This window comes from Anas acuta, chromosome 4, assembly GCF_963932015.1.
Source record: "Anas acuta chromosome 4, bAnaAcu1.1, whole genome shotgun sequence".
Taxonomy (NCBI): Eukaryota; Metazoa; Chordata; class Aves; order Anseriformes; family Anatidae; genus Anas; species Anas acuta.
In genome coordinates, this window is record NC_088982.1 from 7,877,605 (window position 1) to 7,892,392 (window position 14,788).

The 14,788-nt window shown below is 40.8% G+C and overlaps 1 long non-coding RNA gene across 1 annotated transcript; it reads left to right on the plus strand.

Moving 5' to 3' along the window:
• The first annotated feature begins 1,075 nt into the window (after positions 1–1,075).
• Positions 1,076–14,164, plus strand: LOC137855189 (uncharacterized). The gene is made up of 3 exons (XR_011095574.1): positions 1,076–1,370; positions 9,503–9,598; positions 13,802–14,164. It is a non-coding gene; the product is annotated as an uncharacterized lncRNA (long non-coding RNA).
• The last annotated feature ends 624 nt before the right edge of the window (positions 14,165–14,788 follow it).

Consider the following 14,788-nt stretch of genomic DNA (forward strand, 5'->3'; position numbering starts at 1 on the left):
CCTGCTGGACCACGTGGCAGTGCTGTGCTGATATTTTCTGGAGGGAGCACTAGAGAGGGTTGTGAGTGTATATGTTTTTCATTGGGAAACTCTTCTTCAACTAGCATGTTCATATTTTCCAAATTGTGGGATTTTAAGAAAATAAATCAATTTGGGGCTTGCCATTTGCCACAAAATGCTGCTTTATCATTTCAGAAATTCAAAAACAACCTTTTGTTGCATCTAAGGCTTTTTTGTTTGTTTTGCTTTCATGCTCCTCAGCTGAATTCTTGTTTTGGGACTTTTATTTATTTATTTAGTATTTTGATTGCTATTTCCATTCTGTAATAGAATCTAATTTGGATATCTTAACATGTGTAGCAGAATGAAAACATGTTTTCCCAGCCCACATGAGCTGTGAGTGCTTCTCTTACAGATGGGTCTCAACCAGCCCTGGAGCACTGAACTTGCAAACTGTCTCAGTGTAAGCCTAAACTCCCTCCATGGCTCCTAACTTTTGTGATGGACAAAGCCAAAACCTTGAATTTTTGTCCCTGAAACAATGTGAATATTTTTCATTGGAGTAACTGGAATCCTGATCATTGGCATAGAGTAAAAAGATGATCTCTATACAAAGCCAAAGCTTTATGATTTACACACCTTTGGAAGATGTCAATGGATGTGTAGAGATGAGAAAACTTTGGTTAGAATGATGGATAGCAAAATAAGCAAGCTAAACATTGTCTTTTTCTTTGATGTTTGTTTCAGTTTTGTTTTGTTTTTGTTTTGGAGCACCCAGGATAAAAGGAAGTTTTTCAGAGATTTTGGAGCTAGAAACCTAGAATCATATAATTGTTGAATATCTGCAGTTGGAAGAGACCCACAAGGACCATCAAGTCCAACTCCTGGCTCCTCACGGGGCTACATATTTCATAACACAGATCTTTCTAGATTTCATCTTTTGTTTAAGCCAGGTCTTCAGGAAAGCAGAAGTTCAACCTCAGAAACACTATAGGCTAATTCAGAAGTTAATTTACTTCTCAGCTTAATGCCAAGGTAGGGTAAAATGTAGGGCATTTTCTGCTCCTTCCTTTCTTGCTATTTATCAAAGGGTAACAGCTGAGAAGAACAATGCTGAGCAGCTCCTGCCTGTTGTGTAGCTGAGAGCTGTAATCAGGGGACGAGAGGTTACACCAGGTGCAGCCAAATATCTTGTGCCAGGGCAGGCTGGCCCCAGGGCACCCCATACAGCCATGAATAAAGAGCACGTGCTGTGCCACATCTCTATCAGCACCAAAACTTTCCAAGTGAAGATGGACATAAAGAAACCTCCCCAGCATCCAACTTTTGCTGCTCCCAACATTTGTTCTGGTGTGAGTGAGGACTTTGAGGTTAGCTGCATGTTTATTTGTTTTTGGTCCTGGGATGCTGTGTGATCTTTTTTAAGCCTGGAGATGCAAAACACAGCTTTGTCTTCAACGGTTTCTGCCAGTGGCAGTGACTGATGCCTTTTGCAAGGGCACCCTGGGGGCCAGGAGATGTGTGTAGCTGAGTGTTTGTCCGGGTATTGGTTAGCAGCATTTGTACCGAGCCGCCTTCTATTATTCCATATGTCAGGAAGAACATTTGCGCTTCCAGGCCACTAGATGATGATGGTACTGTAATTACAGCTGCATCTTAATTAACATTCCCACATGAATAAAACATTAGCATGATTATTCTTAGGATTTTATTCAGTGGGCTGTGGTCTTATCTTATTATAGCTACTTTCTTAACCAAACCAAACCACACACCCTAACAAACGAAGAAGAGAAGTAAGCACGGAGCACCCATGAAGTACAGTTCACCTTTTTCACATTTACAACTTGGAGTTGAGCAGGGGATTGGTTAAAAAATAATGATCACTGTGTGGACAAAATCAGTCCCATAACATGAAACCTATGAATTTTAACCCTTCACTACATGCCTCTGCTAGGTGTGTGATGGTTAAAACTGCAACTGAGGACTGCCAATTGCAAATATTGGACATGTAATTATAGCTTTTTCAAATGGAAAAACAGTTTTCACACGCGAATATTAGCACATTGCATTTACACAAAAAATTAGGGCCACAGGCATGATGTCTGTGTATGAACTTGGAGTCCCAAACAGTACAAAGCCAGGTTGAGGTCCTATTTGTGATGTGCTTGGGGTGGAGGGGTTGCCTTTCATCTGCGTTGCTGCCCTGCATTCCTTATGCCGTGGGCTGGACCAGCAACAGCCTACGGGAGCCTCAGGCTTGAAAAGATTTTTCAGGTGTGCATAAGCTGGAGCCAAAGGTGTGACTACAGCTCACAGAAATGTACCTGAGGTAGCTTCACGTGGCATGGCCCAAGTACTGATAGCAATGTGGCTACAGCAGCGTGCAGGTGGGCATGAGCTGCAGAAAACCACAGAAATGCACTAGTTCTCTTGCCTAAGTTCAGTGTTGTTGTGGATGTCTGGTTTTCAATCCCAGTTGGCTCTTGCTGTAATTTTATCTTTGCATTGGTGGAGGAAGAAAGGTATTTGTAGGTTTGTGAGTTAGTGGCTCTCATGCTAGGTGAACCTCCCATTGATGTGAAATCAAATTTGGTAAAAACAAGTACAAAACAAAGATGATGATTTCTGTCTTTATGAGAAATCCATTAATGGCATCATAATCTCCTTTGATGGTTTTTGGAATTTTAGATTTTCCAGTTTTTACTGGCCCTCTTTAACTTAATTTTTATCTATAGTAACTTTTGAATCCTCTTGCCAGTTTCATCCAAAACTGACAGAGCCATAAAGGTCTTGAAGACACCAAGTTTTAGAGTTTTCATTTAAAATGGTGTTTCAGTAGACAAGGAAGAGAGAAACCTCATCATCTTGCTGTCAGAGAAAACATCAGTAGCATGAATACAATTCTCCTATTGCACACCAGGGAATCTTCACCTGACAAAATGTGAGAGGAGAGGCTAGAGTTGCTTCAAAGGGCAGAGAAGCATTAATCAGAGCTCCTATCTTCTTAGATACAGAGGTCAGCTAATGACAAGACACCAAGCAACCACGTTCGGCTGCTCATGAACCTACACAGATAATTTAAGAAAGTCAGGTGAACTTCAGACTCAGCACATATATGCAGAGTGTTGGGAATAAGGGGCTTTTCCATTGTTCACAAAGCCTCAGGATGTGAAGGAGAGCACAGACACTGTCAGTATCTTTCACCATTGGTTTGAGAAATAATTGAACCCTATAGAGAGTCCACAGTGTAAAATCTGATCATAATGATAGGTTAGAAGTTAGTACCATAATTGCTGTGAATAGCCTGAACCCAAGTTTGAATCATTATAAGAATAATACATGTAATAGGTAGCTCCATGTTCTCATTTTGGCTAGTGATGGTCTTCCAGGGGACACATGGCTGTGGCCACACTTTGCTGAGTGGTTTGGCTTCTTGAACACTGACCACAGAGTTGATTTGGTGATTATGTGAGCAAAGTAGAGCCATAGCTTCTTTTTATAGCAATATCAAATTAGATCCACATACCAGCCTAGATGACATGAGTGGTAAAGCACAGCATCCCTACCAAATACTACAAAGTGGGTACCAGTGCATCTGTCTTAAAGGATTCAGCTGTTTCCATCATTAACCTTTTAACTTTGGCTTATTATAAGCAACTTCACATCACATACAATGAAAATTAGTCATCTAACATGCCTTTGAGCAACTGAGTCTTAGCCCTGAACCTTTTACTTTGTGCAAGAATTTCCAGTAGATATTCAGGACAAGGGATGACAAGAAAGTAAAGTGAAGTAGTGGCTGCAAGTAGAAGATAAGGTTCTTTGGGTTTTAGTATGGTTTCACAGCTTATATTTATGTCAGGCTCACACTTAAACGGGGGTTGTCAAAGGTCTTGTCTTTGCTGTTCCTTTAACCATATTTAGAATAATGTGACTTAAGAGTGTACCTTTTCTGCTGTGGAGATATAGCCTAACTAGATAAGGAAGAAGGTAAATAGAAGAAAAATGACAGCAAGTAATTTCTCATCTAGGCTTGAAGGAAGGGAACGTCTAGATTCTTTGTGGCACTGTTGGCTTCAGGGGTTTGAGGGTCACCCAACAAAGAAAATGTGTATTGCTTTAAGTTGTTCTTTCCTCTTCTTTCCAATTTTTAACATTTCCCCAAGCTTGAGTGTTGTCAAATCCTGTTTGCATTTATTCTGGGTGCCCAAGAAGGGGAAGTTCCACCTGTGGTTTACATGGGATTGAGTCACCTGAAGTCTGGGAAACTTGAAAGAATATGAGTTATGCTTTGACACAGTGAGGCGCTTACCTTGTAAGTCCCTTCCTCCTATTGTATCCTTCTGTCCATTTTGAGGCATCAAGAATTACAACAATGGAATTACTGACCTATCACAAATACCTGCTTGGGCTCACAGATTTTGCATGTAGCCAAAAGAAGCTGTACATGGTAGAAATGTTTAAGGAATATTCTCCCTCCTATATCTCAGCACAGAAAGCAGAAAACAAATTCCTTGTAGTCTAGAATGGCATACATATGCAACAGGAATGGTGTTCTCCTCCCTCTCAGACATCAGCAACAACCCACAAGGAATTATGGAGCCTCCTGACACAGAAAATTTCAAATGCCAAGTATATGAAGTAAACTAAAAAAGACTAAAATTTGACACATTAATGGTAGGCAACTCCATCAGGACCATTAAACACACTGCTGTGGGTGCAGCCTCAGGCCAGAAACACTTTTCTGCAAATTGCCATTCCCTAAGAAGGTACCAATGGGAAAGGTCTGCGCTGTTCCTATCTGTTTATTTCCAGTTTCTAAGCAGCTGCATCTGGATTCTGACAGCAAGCGAATGGACATTTGGTCAAGGATTGTATAGCTGCTCTCACATCTTTTCTTTCAGGCAGGTCTGAAATAAGCACATGAATTCAGGACTGAAATTTTAAGGCACATTTAAATACACCATAATGAAGGTTCCATAATTCTGTAATTCTTATTCTCTTCTCCTCAGCAATTGATCATTTCTCACCTATGTAATTGGGTGATGGGAAGTTTCATTCCTCATCAAGTCTACTGTTTATTTCAGATGACTTTCTTACACTCCTAGATGTTCAGTCCTACTGCAACCTAAGGTCAATATTTTTCATATCTAACCTGGAAACTGGACCAAGAATGAAACTATAACTGCATCTCCATCCTACTCTGGAACCAGGACCTGAACTCAAACTTCATGGAGGCCTTTATCTTTGTCATATCTTTGCTGCTGTCTGCCATCAACCTTTGGAATGTGATGCTGAACCTCTAAGCAAGGGTAGTTTTTAGCTAAACCACAGAAAAGGCAAATGAGTGTAAATTGAAAGTGCCTTGGCTTGCCTGTTGCCCATTTCCTGGTATCATGGCTTTAGGGCTTTCTCCACTAAGGTATGTGTCCAGCCAACAAGTAGATGAAGAGATGTTTGAGAGCACATGGGACAAGCTGAGCCTGAATCTCATCAGCTCATGGTCACCAGAAAGACTGGGGTCTGGGAAATACTTTCATTACAATGAAATCTGAATTTTCTTGGTTTCCTATTCCACTGGGGGAGAAATCGAACTCTTCAGAGACTAAAAATGCAAGTTATAGAAGTCTTCTGGGGAGGATGATAGCTTTGATCACTGAAACTTTCTTCCATAGTAATTTATCTTGTTTTTGTTTATTTACTTGTTTGATTTTAACAGTCACATTGGCTATAACAGGAGAAAGAACACCTTTGTGTTAGAAAAAAAAAACAAGCTGGATTAACCTCCTGAGAAACTGGCATGAGAATCTGTCTTTGCCCTCCCTTAAATTATATACTTGTTCTCCCCCACTGCTAAGATAAAATACAATGAAAAAGAGTCTTTTCAATTTTTCTTTCACCAGCGTGTTAAGATATTGTCAGGTCAGCCCTGGTGGTAGGGTAGCAGATGACTAATAGCTATGTTTTTTAATTAAACGCTATCAGAAGCGGATGATAGATTAGCATTCCCACCCCCTGCATTTCCCAGAACATTTCAAAATTACTTTTTGAAAAATGGACTTAAAAAAAAAAAAGCATGAAACAATGATGGGAATTCCTTGTCCTTCTTTCTGGACTAGAATAAAAGCTTTCTAGCTGTCAGAGAAGGAAAACTTCATTTGTTTATTTATTTATTACATTTCAACCCTGTGCAGGCCTGACTTGTACCTGGTTGGGATTTCTGCAGCAAAGCTGGATCTCGCCTTCATAGGTCTCTGTCTTACTGCAAGTATTTCTACTGCCACAGGAAAGTTTTTATCCTATAAATCCCTGCAGCAAACTATCCTATAAATTATCCTGTAAAAGATTTTATCATATAAATCCCTGCAGCAAGCTCTGGTGACTCTGCTGGTGTAAACGATTGTGGATCCCCCATCAGGTAAGTGGGAAGAAGCTGGCCCAGAGGTTTTATCCTGCTCTGCTTTGCAGGGCACGTTAATTCAAGATGCCCAATGATATTTAGTTAAGTTGCATGTTTTGTTCTGCTGCAGATGAACACTGAATACATCCTAGAGGAGAAGGCATAACAGGCACGATTCATGTCAATAACTCTTACATCTGCAGTGCTGAATCTTGACTAAAGAGCCCTAATTCTCTCTATGGGCATGGGAAGAAAAAGCTCATTCTGGACAGTCCCAGGGTTCATACCTGAGCCCAAGGACTTTTCCCACACCACAGCTGTAAAGTGGGAGAATTACACCAGAGTTATTTAATTTGGGCATAGTGATGAACATGGTGCTGTGGTCGCATAAGCAGCTGCTTACAGACAACTCTCTGTAAGCACACAGGTGGTGACCATGTATGAAAAGCAAACTCTGTTGCCTATTTTTTCTTTACCTCTCCAGCAGAAGCGCTACAAAAGAGTGCAGCTCCTCTTCCTCTTTCCTCATGACATTATTATGTAAATCACTGTATCACTAAGAATAAGCACTTTGCCTATGCCTGAGAAGAGATGTTATCTGGGTTTCTCACCTTACAATCCAAAAAAAAAAAAAAAAGAGAAAGCATTGTATCCACAAAAGAAGATGCTGGCTTTCATGATATTTAGAGTGTAACCCCTGAAAATAATAAAACATGGGACGCTGAGTGAGCCTCACATTTCTACTGCTGGGATTTACTGTAGTGAATGGGGAGATTTACTGGGAGTGAATGGGGTAAAGTCTGAAACCATGGAATGTAAAAGCTCTCTTTCATATCCAGAAGTAGCTCGTAATTCAGGGCTACAGTTCTGCACCTAGAAGAAATAAGGGTCCAGAGTCTGAGACTATGAAGCAAGAACTGAATCCAAATATCTCAGTGCAAGCTGAGTGGATCACCATTTTCTCTTGAAAGAACTCTGGCCTGTTTTGTTACGGCTATCAGTTAGAGCACTCAAGCCATGAAGACAGACACGAGGTCTAGATTCTCCATCAGTTTGAACAGAAAGCTAAGAATGCTATCACCAGAAAGTCCATTAAAGTGACTAAAGACTAAAGGGTTTAGTTTTAGGTCAAGCCCTAAAGGGTTAGTTTTGGGTTGCTTTTCTAAATATAGAAGCTTAGATTCTTCCTGAGCTAAACTTTAGGTCTCTGAGTGCTATTCTGGATATTATCCGGAATGAACAAGTGGTGGAGAATAGGGATGTAAATAAAATGGGCACATCATTAACTTTTTATCTTTTTTATTTCTATTATTCAAGATTTTAGCCTGCAGAAGTTGGTGTATTTGTAATGAAGGAGATGCAAGCAGTTTGTAAGGCACGCTATAAATCTTGGAAAAGATTGGAAAACTGGGCTGGTGCCTAGATAGATCATTATTTTTAAAAAAATATGTATTTATCTCTCTTTCTTTCAATGAAAAGTTGTGTCAGTGCTTAGAGACAGGAAAATGTTTTTTATCCTTTTCTCTGCTGAATATCTTATTTAAAAAAAAATAAATATTTTATTTTTCTGAGACTTCTCCATCCTCATGCGTGCCATATAACACACAATGTTTCAAAGCATCAGAGTCCTAGCTATCTATATGATGGTGCTAACTTCCTGGATGCCTTGTGCAGTTCAACAAATCCTGAACTGCAGCACACATGCCAATAAACTCCTGCTTACATGCAGTGGTGAGTGAAAATACGATCTAGGCTTTTTCCTCTGCCAGCTGTATAACTTCTGTCCAAGAAAATTCAAGTGAGGTGCAGTTCTCCTGGAGATGCCAATTCATTTCTAGGCCCATCTCAAGTGTATTGTTGCAAGAAAAAACAGAAGAAACTATAGGGTTTGGTATTTCTTTGATGTTTTTATTTATTTTTTTCCACTGGACCTGTTCTGAACTCATTTTGATCACACCAAAATACCACTTCAGGAGTGAAATAAAAGGAAAAGGCTGCTATGTTGCTGGAAAAGCATCTGCGTCAGAGTTTACCTGCTTTGCATGTAATGTGGTGACACAAACAGAGAGGCCTTGTATGCTGGTCACAGTGCCCTGTGGCCAGCAACAGAAACAGGGGTATTTCTAAATTAATAGACCATTTCTGTATTAATTTATCACTCAGGTACACACAGGGCTAACTATTTTCCAGAAGCTGGCTACTGCACCTCATATAGCTGACTGAGCTTAAAACGGTATGAAAGAAATACAGTTGCTTTCTTGATGTGATGTATTTGGCCTCATGAAAGGGCATTTTGTTGAGGTAGTGCATAGAAATCTTAGAAAGTGCCTACGGACACAGATACGATCCCTGGGGGAAGGCAGCAAACCTGAGCAGGGAAAGTGGCGTAAATCACAGGACTTAATGTGCAGCTTGTAAATCCTGTGCTTGTACGGAGCCCTGATGAGGCAGGACGATGTCTGAGGGCTTTTGCTTCGCGTAACGCAATGCATGGCATTTGCATCCGCACAGCAGCGAAACGAGCTGAGATTTGCATCTCATTTTGACTCCTCCACACTTTGGGTGGGTCAGACTCCGATCTTGACTACATCAGTATAAATATGAGAAAAGCCCTTGGTTTCACAAGAGCTACTCCAAAAATAACCCCCCTATTTGAGATGAGGGTCTGACCCCCTTCCAGTTCCAAATTATGCTCGTTTGACGTGAGATAATAATATCAACCTACAAATTTATAAGTCAAACATCTGTGCTTGCTACTCACAATAATTTGTATATATGCATATAAATGCTTATTTTATATTTGCATATTGTGTATTTGCATATTTGGAGGGCAGAATGAGAGATATTTGCACCAATAAGTTTTCATGTGCCTGGAGCCGTCTGAGAGGTCAGGTTGTTACTAGAGGACGGCTGGATGTTGCTTAGACAGCAAGAGTCTGGTGGCCACATAAATAGGCAGTGTATGACTTCCTGGGGATTTGGGCATGGGATCTGGGCCTTTCTAGATAGCAAAATTTGCAATACTTTGGGTTTCTGGTGCTGTCAGTGTTCCCTTCTAAATTTCTTAAATAAACCTTCCTGGATATCTTCTTTTTATCAAAGGTGTGACCAATGTCAAAGGAGCGGTAGGAAGAGCCCTTTGTCACTCTCTGTCCTGCCATCTGAGGAACATTTTCATGAATAACCTCCGTGTCCAAGGTAAGTTACCTGTGTGACCTGTTGTAAGGTGAGGGAGTTGCTATATGCTCCCTCTTCCTCTCCTTACATAGTGAAAAAAAACTTTTTTTTTTTCTCAGCTCCCAGCATTACCTATGGTGACTCGAAGTGAATTATGATTTATATCATATCTGCAGATGCCCCCACCATAGAGGGAGCCCAGCAGCTGTTAGGGCTGTGGGTTTAGGCTCTCCTGTGTGCTTTGTGTTCTCCACTCATGTGCAGTGGAGACGGGATGGGATGCTGCCCACCCCCCTGCGATCCCAGGGGATGTGGCCATAGCTCTGACAGACGAAGTGATCGAGGTCCGCAGGCTGGGTGCTTGTTTTTGTTTATGCTCATGTAAATTAGGAGACAGACCAAGGCCCCCCAGGCTTATTTCTGACCTACATCAGAGTGTGTCAATAGATTTTGACCCCAGGGACTGGACATTTTAAACGTATTCTAGCCGGCATCATGCAGGCTAAACAAGTAATCAAATATCCTGTCCTCTTCATTATTTCTTCCTGCTCAGGCATTGGTAGATTTATTAAATAATCCCTCTAAATTAAATCTCTCCCTTTTGTAAGCCCAACATGGATATCTATGCTTTCAGGACTTAACTGAAAGAGTGTCTCTGAAGCTAATTCATTTTCCTTATCCACTTTCACATGTTAACCATGGAAGGCAGTAAATGCTTTTTTCTTCTCCAGCACAATTAGCTGTAACATATGTTTGTTGCATAGTAATTTATTCTAATGCAGCAAGACAGTATTTCCCTAATGATGTATGCTTCTGAGAAAAGATGAAGCGTCTCTCCTTTAACAAGCATAGGCAGTTGGATGAGAAGCCACTGTTTCCTTTAATCTGTCTCAGGCAGACCCAACCAAGTCATAAAAATGGGTCCAATTCTCTGTGTTCTCAATAAGCATAGCAGTGATCTCTTCTTCTTCTAGCATCCAGCATTTAACTTGTACTTTATGTGAGAGGAAATGATAAGGGAAGTTAGCCTAGAAGAATTTTTGTCTATTTACTGTCTACTATAAAGTTGTTTTATCTTCTGCAGCAAGCTGTCAAGTAAAGTTTTGTGATTTGGACTTTAATTTAAAGAATTAGCCCTGTTTAAACAAAATGCTCTCCGAAGCATGTCTAGGTGCTGCACAGCTCTCCATATAGAAGAGAAAACTAGAGAAAACTACATAATAAATCTAGAAGTGTATGTTGTTCATTCCCACTTTTTTTTTTTTTTTTTTTTTTTCCAGTGTCTAAAAGACTTTTTCCTAATTTCCAGACTACTTTTTTAAAAAAGAATAAGTATTTGTGCCTCTAGGGATCTCACTTTACTCTGGTTGGTGGAGGAGCCTCAAAAAAGTAATTGGAGGACCTATACAATGAAAAAACATATTAGCTCTTACTCCACGTTAAGAAAGGAAGGATGCTCGTTATGCTGTCTGAATGCTAGAAGCCTGATCAAATTCCTGGAAGACTAGCAAATATCTGTATCATTAGAAAACCATTGCTTCTTAAACAGTGCCAGCATGCAGTGAGCAGCGACAACTCAGATGTCAGCATCTTCCAGTGATCTAACCGTTTACAGCTTCATGAAATCAAAGACACCAAAAACGATCAAAAAACAGCAGATTCCCAAAACAGTGACACAGCAGTGGAGCTGCAGATAGGGAAAGCCAACATCTGCCTTGTGCTGCTCTTTTGTACAGCGTAATGCCTCCATGTGAGCACATGGGGAGATGCCTGAGCAGGTGCTCCCACTTCTGCAGATCTCCCAGATCTCTCACTTTCTATTCTGCCTCTGTTGCCTCCAAGGCTAGGAGCAATGTCTTGGCTTAGGCTTAGTTTTTGGCCCACATTTTTGGCCCACTGTTGCAGATATAAACTTTTCATCTCTCTGTGATACACTGCCTTTTCATTTTTTTAGGAGAAATGCTGCTCCAACACAATAAAACAGAATCTGTAAAATAGATTTGCTTTCATTTCTTTTATTTCTTTTCTTTTATTTCCTTATTTCTTTATTTTTTTCCACTTTTCTCCATTATGGTGTTCCTCCTGGGAATTATTTAGGGATACAGAGGTATCTCTCTTTCATGAGTTCTTAAAACTTTAAATGCTTGTTGTTTGGGAAAAAGAAGCATTTTTCTGATCTAATGATGGTCCAGAATCAGCCTGTATTCAGCTTGATGGCATTTTAAAGGATTGGGAGTCCTAGCATGGCTTGTTGTAAAAGGCTTTTTTGGCAATGACTTGTACAAAACTCAGCAGTTCCAACAGTGTGGAGGGGCAAGGCTGGGCACATCAGTGCCCCCAGCCCAAGGTGAGGCCAGACAGAGCAATGCATTGCACAGACAAGGCCTACAGCACCTCAGCCTGTGTAGAATGAGTTGCTATAAAGTTGGAAAAAATCACTGAAGTGCAAAGAAATATAATGCAAAGGATGAATCCCCTGGTGGAGAGCTCACGGGTGGTCACCAGACAGTGCCTAAAGGGAAGATGTAGTGTGTCGGATCTGGTGGCACCAACTGGTGGCCCCTGTTCCACACAGCCTTTCCAAACCTCTGGTGGGGCCTGGGTCCCTCCTGGAGTTTTGAGTAGCTGAGTTTCGGAGTATCAGGCTTCATTTATTCTGGGGATTTTCTTCTCTTTCCCCCCCCCCTGCTTGCAGAGGTGCTAAGTATTAAAATAACAGTGAGGAAGGGGAGAAATCACATCTTGGCATTTCTCAGTGAAAGCCTGCCAGACATTTAATAAACTGTTTTATGTTGAAAACATTTGAAGAATGACTCTGCAAACAGTGATAATACTTAATCGTTAAGCTTTCAAACAGCCTGGCCTGACAGCCTTAACCTTTGCACTGTGCAAGTGAAAACATAAGGCACAAGCGAAACCCCTTCCTGTAGTAACTCCACTGGGCTGCGTAGCGGATTACACCAGGTATGAATTCACCCCCTGGCATTTGGTTCGTTTCTAGCACCAAGTCATCGTGGCTTAGATTAAACCCCAGTGCCCTGATATAAGGCTCCCAATAGAGTTAATTACTCAGCTCTTTATAATAATCCATCGCCCAGTCAACCCACAAAACATTTCATCACAGTAGCAGCCTGAATGTTCAGTTAGGGGGCCAATTAATCAAGTTGGCATTTAAAAAATATAAGACTGCATTTTATAATAGCATAAAACATCAAGGTATTAATTTTAGTTGCATTTGGCATGCACAGCCGCGTATACACAGTATCTCTCTACCGTTTGATTTATTACATTTAAGACTGAATGGCTTTGGAAATCAATTTTATTAGACTTCATTATTTTCAAACATAAAATAAAGTGAAAGCATTAGTTAATAATAGCTTTTAAATTCTAGATAAAGATGCCCAAAGGGAAAATATATAAACCCTGGTGCATTGTATATTGTACATTTTTGCACGAAGCAGCTTGGTGATTTGGAGAAAGAAATGGTGCAAATTAAAGAGTGTATAAGGGGATGGAGTTTGTAGGTATTACCACTCATCCAGCATGCCCAGGAATGAATGGAAATCATTTCATTGTCCCCGATGTGCTTTGGATCAGAAAACATAAATGCGTGGCATCTGTCTCATTTAACTACAACAATAACAACAGAAAGAGAAAATGAATGAGGAGTTGTCCTTTAAGAGACAAGAGAAAATCCCTTCTTTATTTGCAGATGTTTCCCCATCCAGAGCTATACTGGGGGGAGGAAGGGGTAGATTAGAAATTAATGAAAGAGAGAGAGAGATCTGCGCCGCAGCACTGAGAAACTGGCCCACAAGTCATTCCCAGCAGCCTGTAACGCGATCTCTCCCGACTATCGGCACCTGTGTGATGGAGAGGCCAAGAGCAGAGGTTTGTTGGAGGTTTGTAGCAGCTAGGTGGGCAGCAATTCCCATCGAGGCAGTCGATGTGCAGGTTGGTTGAGCAATCAGCACAGGTCACCATGTGGGGATCAGTGCATGGCCTTCATTGGCAAGGTCTTGCTAGACAGTGAGCATGGCCTAGGGGTTTAAAAACTTTAAACATACACACACAAGTGTGTGTGTATGTGTATATGTGCATTTATATATACATTTTCCTATCCAAACATGACTACTTAGAATGAAATGAATGTTATCTACGGCTATTCTGTGCCTCCAAAGTAGACAAATGTGTATATAACATATTTTTGTTAACAACTTACAGGTGTAAGTACACTTAATTTTGTCTTCTGCTGCTGACATTACCACTGGGAGGACATGGCTCAGGAGCGAAGTCAGAGGGAACACAGGACAGCTAGACACAGTTTGATGCTGACAGAGGTGCTGCAGCAGGTGGCGGGTAGATATATATATATGGCCATGGAAAGATGAAAAGTCAAAGGCTGATTATAGCTTTACTGGTGAAGTTCATGTTACCCAGATTAACCTGTCCTGGCAAGAAATCCGTGTATGAATCCAGATCTTGAAAAGCAGAAATGGACCGTGCTGTTATATACCTACTATTTGGTTAGTTGTTGTTGTTGTTGTTGTTTGTTTGTTTTTAAATTAGAATTTGAAGAGAGAAGAGGTTCACCTGCTTGAGGGTGAGTCCTCAACAAACTCTGGCTAATGAGCTCAGCAGGAGAGTCTGAATTTATGGCTGAGATCAATCACTGTGTTATCATATCAATCTAATCCTGTCAGCATTACTAATGCTTTGCACCAAGGAACCGAGCAAGACCAGTGGTGTTGGCAAACCAAGACCTGCCTGAAACCTGAACTCATTTTTTTTCCCCATGGCTTGCAGTGGGCAGCTTCCCTGTGTGCTGCTGATACGGTGTGGTTTTACCCTGGGAGGGTTCCCTGTCTGCTTCCTATATTTCCAGTAAGCCTCCTTCCTTTTGCTGCAGTTTCAAATTCTCAAAATGCAGATTTATATATATATATATATATATTTTTTTTTTTTTCCAGGGGTTTCTCCGTCTTCTCTCTCTCTCTCTTTTTTTTTTTTTTTTTGGAGACGGCCTAATCTCAGGACCTCATCTGAACTCTCTTGTGCTAAGACATTAATCTGCATTGCATAACGTTTCAGAGCAAACAGCGCTGGAGTGAAAGCAAGCTCTCCCCGTCTGTATTTTACTCACTTTGCTCCTCTCGGCAAACACAGATGACATTTTTTGTGCACAATAGGCCAACACAAGAAATAGAGGGG